Source organism: Procambarus clarkii, unplaced genomic scaffold (genome assembly GCF_040958095.1).
Source record: "Procambarus clarkii isolate CNS0578487 unplaced genomic scaffold, FALCON_Pclarkii_2.0 HiC_scaffold_116, whole genome shotgun sequence".
In the NCBI taxonomy this organism is placed as follows: Eukaryota; Metazoa; Arthropoda; class Malacostraca; order Decapoda; family Cambaridae; genus Procambarus; species Procambarus clarkii.
Window position 1 is genome coordinate 1,019,222 of NW_027189149.1, and position 9,314 is coordinate 1,028,535.

At 44.6% G+C, this 9,314-nt stretch overlaps 2 non-coding genes and 1 pseudogene across 2 annotated transcripts; all 3 read left to right on the forward strand.

Moving 5' to 3' along the window:
* Positions 1 to 2,683: 2,683 nt before the first annotated feature.
* Positions 2,684 to 2,859, forward strand: LOC138360726 (U2 spliceosomal RNA; annotated as a pseudogene).
* Positions 2,860 to 5,425: 2,566 nt separating this feature from the next.
* LOC138360660 (U2 spliceosomal RNA) lies at positions 5,426 to 5,618 on the forward strand. The gene has a single exon (XR_011226553.1). It is a non-coding gene; the product is annotated as a U2 spliceosomal RNA (small nuclear RNA).
* Positions 5,619 to 8,301: 2,683 nt separating this feature from the next.
* LOC138360661 (U2 spliceosomal RNA) lies at positions 8,302 to 8,494 on the forward strand. The gene has a single exon (XR_011226554.1). It is a non-coding gene; the product is annotated as a U2 spliceosomal RNA (small nuclear RNA).
* Positions 8,495 to 9,314: the final 820 nt, after the last annotated feature.

The window sequence follows — 9,314 nt, forward strand, 5'->3', positions numbered from 1 at the left end:
TGATCACGACAGGTGAAAGTGCCCGCTGCGCCATTCCCAAGGAACGAGTCGAGGAGCACTTTACCCGCACACTTAGTGCACAAGACCCCCTCCAAAACTTGGACATCATCACTGCCATTCCCTGAACCACCTGAAGACCGCACAGAAATGGACACAGGAGAGTTTCGAGAACGTGAAGTAGCAACAAGACTCTCCAGAACAGAAAACACCGCTCCAGGAGACGACAGACTTACATACAGCCACTGGAAGCGAGCAGACCCAGAATGCCGTGTCATCACAGCAATCTTCAACATCTGCTTGAGTCAACAGAGGATCCCAGAGGCCTGGAAGTCTTCCCGGACAGTGCTCATCCCCAAGCCAGGCGACCCAGACTGACATCACGAACTGGAGACCCATTGCACTCTGCCGCACCATATACAAGTTGTATACTGGCTGCCTCTCATCAAGACTACGAAACTGGATCGTGGAGAACAAAGTGCTGTGCCCTGCCCAGAAAGGATTCATGCCGACTGACGGAGTTTTAGAACATAACTTCGTCCTACAACACTACCTGGATGCAGCAAGAACAGGGCATGGCAATAAGGACATATTACATCGCTTCCCTCGACATCACCAACGCCTTCGGCTCAGTCCCAACTGAGCTCATCTCTGCAGCACTCCAGGAGGATGGGAGCTGGAGATGACTTCTTAGCAGTCATCAACAGCATCACCAATGGAAACACCACAAGGATTCCTGACAACTGGCGGCGAAACAGCAGAGATCCCAGCCAACTGTGGAGTCAGACAAGGATGCCCAATTAGTGGACTCCTCTTCAACATCGCCATAGAAGCTATCCTGAGGACTACAATCAACACAGGACTCGAAGCTGACCCTGACCTGAAACACCCCTGCCTAGGCATATGCTGACGACATCACCCTACTAGCCGGGACAGAAGAGAGGTTGCAAGCTCTACTGAACACAGTTGGAAGAGCCTGCCAAGCTGCAAACCTCACACTTAACCCGAACAAGTGCTACTCCATGCACTTGTCAGGACAGACACCAGTGGGTTTGAGAGAAACCCAGTTCCAGATCGCCGGAAGAAACATCCAGTATCGACTTGGGGGAGAACACTCCAAGTTCTTAGGACGACCTGTCGGCTTCCAAGCTGATGTCTGGCGACTCCTCTAATCGACGAGTACATTGAACTTGGGAAGAAAGTTCTCATGAGCAAGTTGGCTCCATGGCAGAGACTCGACGCACTGAAGACATTTGTTTTCTCCTCGACAGTCTTTGCCATGAGGACTTGGCAGTTTAAGAAGACCACTTGGACCAAACTGGACTGATGCACTGAAACCCCACATCAAGAAGACCCTCTACCTACCAAGCCGCGCAGCCAACGGATACCTGTATGGCAGCACACGAGCAGGATCCTGTGGGATCCCTCTAGCAGCAGAAGACTCTGACCTATTCCTAATCGACACTGCATTCAAACTCCTAAACTCGCCAGATGTTGATACAAGGGATATCGCACGAGAAGACTGCCGCCTCGTTGTAGCCAAAAGAAGACAAGAAGAAGAAGAAGAAGTAACTCCTGAACATGTCTGCTCCTATCTCTCCAAGGCCGAACTACCTGGAAGATCCAGCACTATCCAAACCATCTGGTCTCGGGCAAGAGATGCCTCTGGAAGAATGGAAACGACATGGACAGCTGATGGAGGAAAACATCTCCATAACCTGTGGTGACAAGACCTTGAAGGCTGCTGCAAGAAGAATTGTAGCCAGAACCATCAGAAATCATCACAGACAACTTCGCGACGCCCGCCTACACACCCTGCGAGACCAAGGAAAGGCGATGTGTGTAGTGTCTCAAGAAAAAGCCTCCTCCCACTTCATGAGAGAGGGGGAGTACACAACGTTTGCTGACTGGCGCTTCATTCACCGAGCAAGGTTGAACTTGCTTCCCCTGAATGGAGCCACCCGACGACCAAACACCAACAAGAACTGCCGACGATGCGCCTGGCAAAATGAAACTTTGCCACATGTCATGTGTCACTGCATGACATACTCGGACGCCTACAGAAGACGCCACAACGCCTTGGTGGACAGGATCAAGACAGCCGCCTTGGGACGCCACTGGAAAGTGACAGCAGAAAACCAGCGAGTTCCAAGAGCAGACAGTGTTCTGAAGCCCGACCTCGTCATCGAGAAGGACAACGAACTGCTGATCATAGATGTCACCTGCCCCTTCGAGAACACAGAAGCCGCCTTCACAGAAGCACGGACCGAAAAGGAGATGAAGTACGCCGACCTCGCCGCCGAGATGAGGGCCCTGCCGCGGTACAACAGAGTGACCGTCCACGCCTTCATCGTAGGACCCCTAGGATCGTACGACCCCCACAACGAGCGTCTGATGAAGAGATTGGCTTCGAAGAAGTACCTCGCGACCTTCAGGAAGCTGTGTGTGAGCGACGCCATCAGATGGTCGAGGATGCGGTACATCGAGCACATCACTGGAGCACGACAGTATGAATGATATGTATAATATGTATATTCAGCTTGTATGTAAAATTTTGTATTGTATAAATGTTAGGCTCCAAAATAATTCACACTATGTAACTTGCCTAAAAGCTCCTTTGTAAACCTTAGCTTTTGCTGTAAAATGTTAAGCTAGGCTACATGAAAGCATTGTAAAAAGACACTCTGTACCATTTTTTGAAAATAAAATCTGTTCTTATCAGCTTAATATCTGATACGATCCCCATGTGGGATCCTCGATATTAAACTGATTTTTGCAACATGGCGAAGTGCTAGGAGCTTGCTCCACCTTTGCCGCGGATCGGCCCGGTATTGCAGTACCTCTGGGATCGGTCCACTCCCTTCGGGGAGACCAAAAACAACCCTATCAACTAGTCAAAATCAAGTAGGAGACGATTATGTTAATTGGTTATGTACATTAATGAATCGTGTTAATTTGAATTGCAGTAATTACTTCACACCAGCCAACATCGTATGAGGAAAAAGCCTTGGAACGAGCAGCAGAAGTGAGTCAGTCGAGTCCGGGTTTGATGGGTCGAAGCTGAACAACTGCAACGAGTTAGAGGGAAGGAAGGAAGGAAGGAAGGAAGGAAGGAAGGAAGGAAGGAAGGAGAAAGAAGGAGAAAGAAGGAGAGTGAGGTGAGTAATATCATTTAATAACTTTAGATTAAAGATTATGTGCGAGCAAAGAAATACGATGGTTGGTGTGGAAGGAAAGAAGTTGATTTTATGAATGGGGGGGGGGTTGCCAGTTAGTGCAATATTAATTGATTTTGTTTGTTTTCTGAGATAGGTTATATAGGGTGAAGTTTTTCTCTATTTATATAAGTGTGGAAACTGGTTTAGATAGCTTAGTGGTTTGTTATGAAAAGGCTGGTAGAGATGGGTTGAATAGTGTTAGACTTGTGTCTGCATTTAGTGGAGAACTGGATTTGGTATTTAAATGGCATCTAATATGACGTAGTCATTGTGCAAATAAACTCTAAATCAACGGGTTTACTATGATCGAGAACCTAACTATAATAGTTACCCATTGTTGGCATGCTCTTCTTTTTTTTACAGAATTACTCACTCTCCCTTGTGAGGGAGGGAGGGAGGGAGGGAGGAGTGTGTGTGTATATCACTCGGAATTCCTTAGTCGGCTCTGACGGCGAAATTATATTCATACATACATCAAGATTAGACGTTTATCTATTTAATTTACCATTGCTGGAATGTACCAATGCGTAATAAAGACGAAATTCGACTTGAGATGGAGGGAGGTGTTGCTTTGGTGTGGTTTTACACGGCAACTCAACGATCGTTTGCCACTTCCACGCTTGCCTGCCAGCCGGCCAGCCACTAGCCTCAAAGTGAATTCCAGTGTCTTGATTAGCTTTACAATCCATCATTTACCTCAATACACACTAACAATGTGTATTTATATACTTCAATCGAGCATTCGATGCACACATTCACCTGTAATATATACGTCAATGAAACCCAGAACCCACCCAAGTTCAAGCGCACCTGCACTCTCACCCCTCTCCATTTGAATGCTAGTTTCCTATTTAGATTTCAAATGCTTCATTCACCCCTCTAAACACCACCGACGTATATTTACATTCTTTATTTAGGCAATGTATGCAGGCACACATTCATTCACGTAAAATAACGAATAAAATTGATATAGAATCTACTATAATTTGCAAAGCGACCAACCACCAAATGTCATTGTGAAAGCTAGTTTCGTAATTAGCTTTGCAATACTTCATTTACCTCCCTAAACACCAACAATGAGCGAGTATTTGTATACTCGGTAAAAGCGATGGATGGATTCCTTACACATTCACATATATTAAGCAATGAATTTGCTATAGTACCTACAGTACTCAGACTTCTCGAATTACTTACATCTTCTTATATCTTAACTTTGTTGTTCATTCAACAACAGAGTCGTTTTCCAGGGAATCGCGTTATGTTAGATGATGCATCGCCTCGCCTCGCATGGCATCGAATCGCATGTCATTGCATCGCATCGCATCGCATTGAACTGCATGGTATTGAATCACAAGGCATTGAATGGCATGGCATGGCATCACGTCACGTCTCTCGTCTCTCGTCTCTCGTCTCTCGTCTCTCGTCTCTAGTCTCTAGTCTCTAGTCTCTAGTCTCTCGTCTCTCGTCTCTCGTCTCTCGTCTCTCGTCTCTCGTCTCTCGTCTCTCGTCTCTCGTCTCTCGTCTCTCGTCTCTCGTCTCTCGTCTCTCGTCTCTCGCCTCTCGCCTCTCGCCTCTCGCCTCTCGCCTCTCGCCTCTAGCCTCTAGCCTCTCGCCTCTCGCCACCCAGCCCTGCCTCGCTTCGCCTCGTCTCCGGTTTGTGAAAACGATGTATCAAGCAAAGTGTTAGATGTGAAAAAGTCGTGATATATATACAAAAATGGAATAGTTGGCGCGTAATAGTGCTGTTCGTTTTCTGTTATGGTATCAGAGAGAGAACGTCTCCTATTTATATTTTTTGACGAGCGTTGGCGTAACAGGCCCCTTGCACTTTTAATTCGTTATTATACTTTTCAAAAGCTGTAGCTACCTTAAGACACATGACAAATGGAGGTTTATGTATTAGAGTTAAGCGCTATACTCCCTGGCCAGGAGCGAATTCGTGAAACGCCACGCGAGTCTGTTTACCACTTTGCCGCCAGTTACATATTCACTACTCATGAATGAAACCATGTAATATCATGAATTTGCATATATATATAAATTCATTGATCAGGTAAGAAATGGTTAAAGCCTTTACTGCATGGCGTTTATATGTATGCTTGAATTCGAATAGTACTCAACGATAATCACATGCCCTTTTGCAATTGAAACTCGCTACGTGGTTTCTAGCCGCAATTGTTGCCTGGTGTTGCAGAGCAACCATGCATCCTATCGCTTCTCGGCCTTTTGGCTAAGATCAAAGTGTAGTATCTGTTCTTATCAGCTTAATATCTGATACGATCCCCATGTGGGATCCTCGATATTAAACTGATTTTTGCAACATGGCGAAGTGCTAGGAGCTTGCTCCACCTTTGCCGCGGATCGGCCCGGTATTGCAGTACCTCTGGGATCGGTCCACTCCCTTCGGGGAGACCAAAAACAACCCTATCAACTAGTCAAAATCAAGTAGGAGACGATTATGTTAATTGGTTATGTACATTAATGAATCGTGTTAATTTGAATTGCAGTAATTACTTCACACCAGCCAACATCGTATGAGGAAAAAGCCTTGGAACGAGCAGCAGAAGTGAGTCGTCAGTCGAGTCCGGGTTTGATGGGTCGAAGCTGAACAACTGCAACGAGTTAGAGGGAAGGAAGGAAGGAAGGAAGGAAGGAAGGAAGGAAGGAAGGAAGGAAGGAAGGAAGGAAGGAAGGAAGGAAGGAAGGAAGGAAGGAAGGAAGGAAGGAGAAAGAAGGAGAAAGAAGGAGAGTGAGGTGAGTAATATCATTTAATAACTTTAGATTAAAGATTATGTGCGAGCAAAGAAATACGATGGTTGGTGTGGAAGGAAAGAAGTTGATTTTATGAATGGGGGGTTGCCAGTTAGTGCAATTTTAATTGATTTTGTTTGTTTTCTGAGATAGGTTATATAGGGTGAAGTTTTTCTCTATTTATATAAGTGTGGAAACTGGTTTAGGTAGCTTAGTGGTTTGTTATGAAAAGGCTGGTAGAGATGGGTTGAATAGTGTTAGACTTGTGTCTGCATTTACTGGAGAACTGGATTTGGTATTTAAATGGCATCTAATATGATGTGGTCATTGTGCAAATAAACTCTAAATCAACGGGTTTACTATGATCGAGAACCTAACTATAATAGTTACCCATTGTTGGCATGCTATTCTCTTTTTTTACGAAATTACTTACTCACTCTCCCTTGTGAGTGAGGGAGGGAGGAGTGTGTGTGTATATCACTCGGAATTCCTTAGTCGGCTCTGACGGCGAAATTATATTCATACATACATCAAGATTAGACGTTTATCTATTTAATTTACCATTGCTGGAATGTACCAATGCGTAATAAAGACGAAATTCGACTTGAGATGGAGGGAGGTGTTGCTTTGGTGTGGTTTTACACGGCAACTCAACGATCGTTTGCCACTTCCACGCTTGCCTGCCAGCCGGCCAGCCACTAGCCTCAAAGTGAATTCCAGTGTCTTGATTAGCTTTACAATCCATCATTTACCTCAATACACACTAACAATGTGTATTTATATACTTCAATCGAGCATTCGATGCACACATTCACCTGTAATATATACGTCAATGAAACCCAGAACCCACCCAAGTTCAAGCGCACCTGCACTCTCACCCCTCTCCATTTGAATGCTAGTTTCCTATTTAGATTTCAAATGCTTCATTCACCCCTCTAAACACCACCGACGTATATTTACATTCTTTATTTAGGCAATGTATGCAGGCACACATTCATTCACGTAAAATAACGAATAAAATTGATATAGAATCTACTATAATTTGCAAAGCGACCAACCACCAAATGTCATTGTGAAAGCTAGTTTCGTAATTAGCTTTGCAATACTTCATTTACCTCCCTAAACACCAACAATGACCGAGTATTTGTATACTCGGTAAAAGCGATGGATGGATTCCTTACACATTCACATATATTAAGCAATGAATTTGCTATAGTACCTACAGTACTCAGACTTCTCGAATTACTTACATCTTCTTATATCTTAGCTTTGTTGTTCATTCAACAACAGAGTCGTTTTCCAGGGAATCGCGTTATGTTAGATGATGCATCGCCTCGCCTCGCCTCGCATGGCATCGAATCGCATGTCATTGCATCGCATCGCATTGAACTGCATGGTATTGAATCACAAGGCATTGAATGGCATGGCATGGCATGGCATGGCATGGCATGGCATCACGTCACGTCTCTCGTCTCTCGTCTCTCGTCTCTCGTCTCTCGTCTCTAGTCTCTAGTCTCTAGTCTCTAGTCTCTAGTCTCTAGTCTCTCGTCTCTCGTCTCTCGTCTCTCGTCTCTCGTCTCTCGTCTCTCGTCTCTCGTCTCTCGTCTCTCGTCTCTCGTCTCTCGTCTCTCGTCTCTCGTCTCTCGTCTCTCGTCTCTCGTCTCTCGTCTCTCGTCTCTCGCCTCTCGCCTCTCGCCTCTCGCCTCTCGCCTCTCGCCTCTAGCCTCTAGCCTCTAGCCTCTCGCCACCCAGCCCTGCCTCGCTTCGCCTCGTCTCCGGTTTGTGAAAACGATGTATCAAGCAAAGTGTTAGATGTGAAAAAGTCGTGATATATATACAAAAATGGAATAGTTGGCGCGTAATAGTGCTGTTCGTTTTCTGTTATGGTATCAGAGAGAGAACGTCTCCTATTTATATTTTTTGACGAGCGTTGGCGTAACAGGCCCCTTGCACTTTTAATTCGTTATTGTACTTTTCAAAAGCTGTAGCTACCTTAAGACACATGACAAATGGAGGTTTATGTATTAGAGTTAAGCGCTATACTCCCTGGCCAGGAGCGAATTCGTGAAACGCCACGCGAGTCTGTTTACCACTTTGCCGCCAGTTACATATTCACTACTCATGAATGAAACCATGTAATATCATGAATTTGCATATATATATAAATTCATTGATCAGGTAAGAAATGGTTAAAGCCTTTACTGCATGGCGTTTATATGTATGCTTGAATTCGAATATTACTCAACGATAATCACATGCCCTTTTGCAATTGAAACTCGCTACGTGGTTTCTAGCCGCAATTGTTGCCTGGTGTTGCAGAGCAACCATGCATCCTATCGCTTCTCGGCCTTTTGGCTAAGATCAAAGTGTAGTATCTGTTCTTATCAGCTTAATATCTGATACGATCCCCATGTGGGATCCTCGATATTAAACTGATTTTTGCAACATGGCGAAGTGCTAGGAGCTTGCTCCACCTTTGCCGCGGATCGGCCCGGTATTGCAGTACCTCTGGGATCGGTCCACTCCCTTCGGGGAGACCAAAAACAACCCTATCAACTAGTCAAAATCAAGTAGGAGACGATTATGTTAATTGGTTATGTACATTAATGAATCGTGTTAATTTGAATTGCAGTAATTACTTCACACCAGCCAACATCGTATGAGGAAAAAGCCTTGGAACGAGCAGCAGAAGTGAGTCGTCAGTCGAGTCCGGGTTTGATGGGTCGAAGCTGAACAACTGCAACGAGTTAGAGGGAAGGAAGGAAGGAAGGAAGGAAGGAAGGAAGGAAGGAAGGAAGGAAGGAAGGAAGGAAGGAAGGAAGGAAGGAAGGAAGGAAGGAAGGAAGGAAGGAAGGAAGGAGAAAGAAGGAGAAAGAAGGAGAGTGAGGTGAGTAATATCATTTAATAACTTTAGATTAAAGATTATGTGCGAGCAAAGAAATACGATGGTTGGTGTGGAAGGAAAGAAGTTGATTTTATGAATGGGGGGTTGCCAGTTAGTGCAATTTTAATTGATTTTGTTTGTTTTCTGAGATAGGTTATATAGGGTGAAGTTTTTCTCTATTTATATAAGTGTGGAAACTGGTTTAGGTAGCTTAGTGGTTTGTTATGAAAAGGCTGGTAGAGATGGGTTGAATAGTGTTAGACTTGTGTCTGCATTTACTGGAGAACTGGATTTGGTATTTAAATGGCATCTAATATGATGTGGTCATTGTGCAAATAAACTCTAAATCAACGGGTTTACTATGATCGAGAACCTAACTATAATAGTTACCCATTGTTGGCATGCTATTCTCTTTTTTTACGAAATTACTTACTCACTCTCCCTTGTGAGTGAGGGAGGGAGGG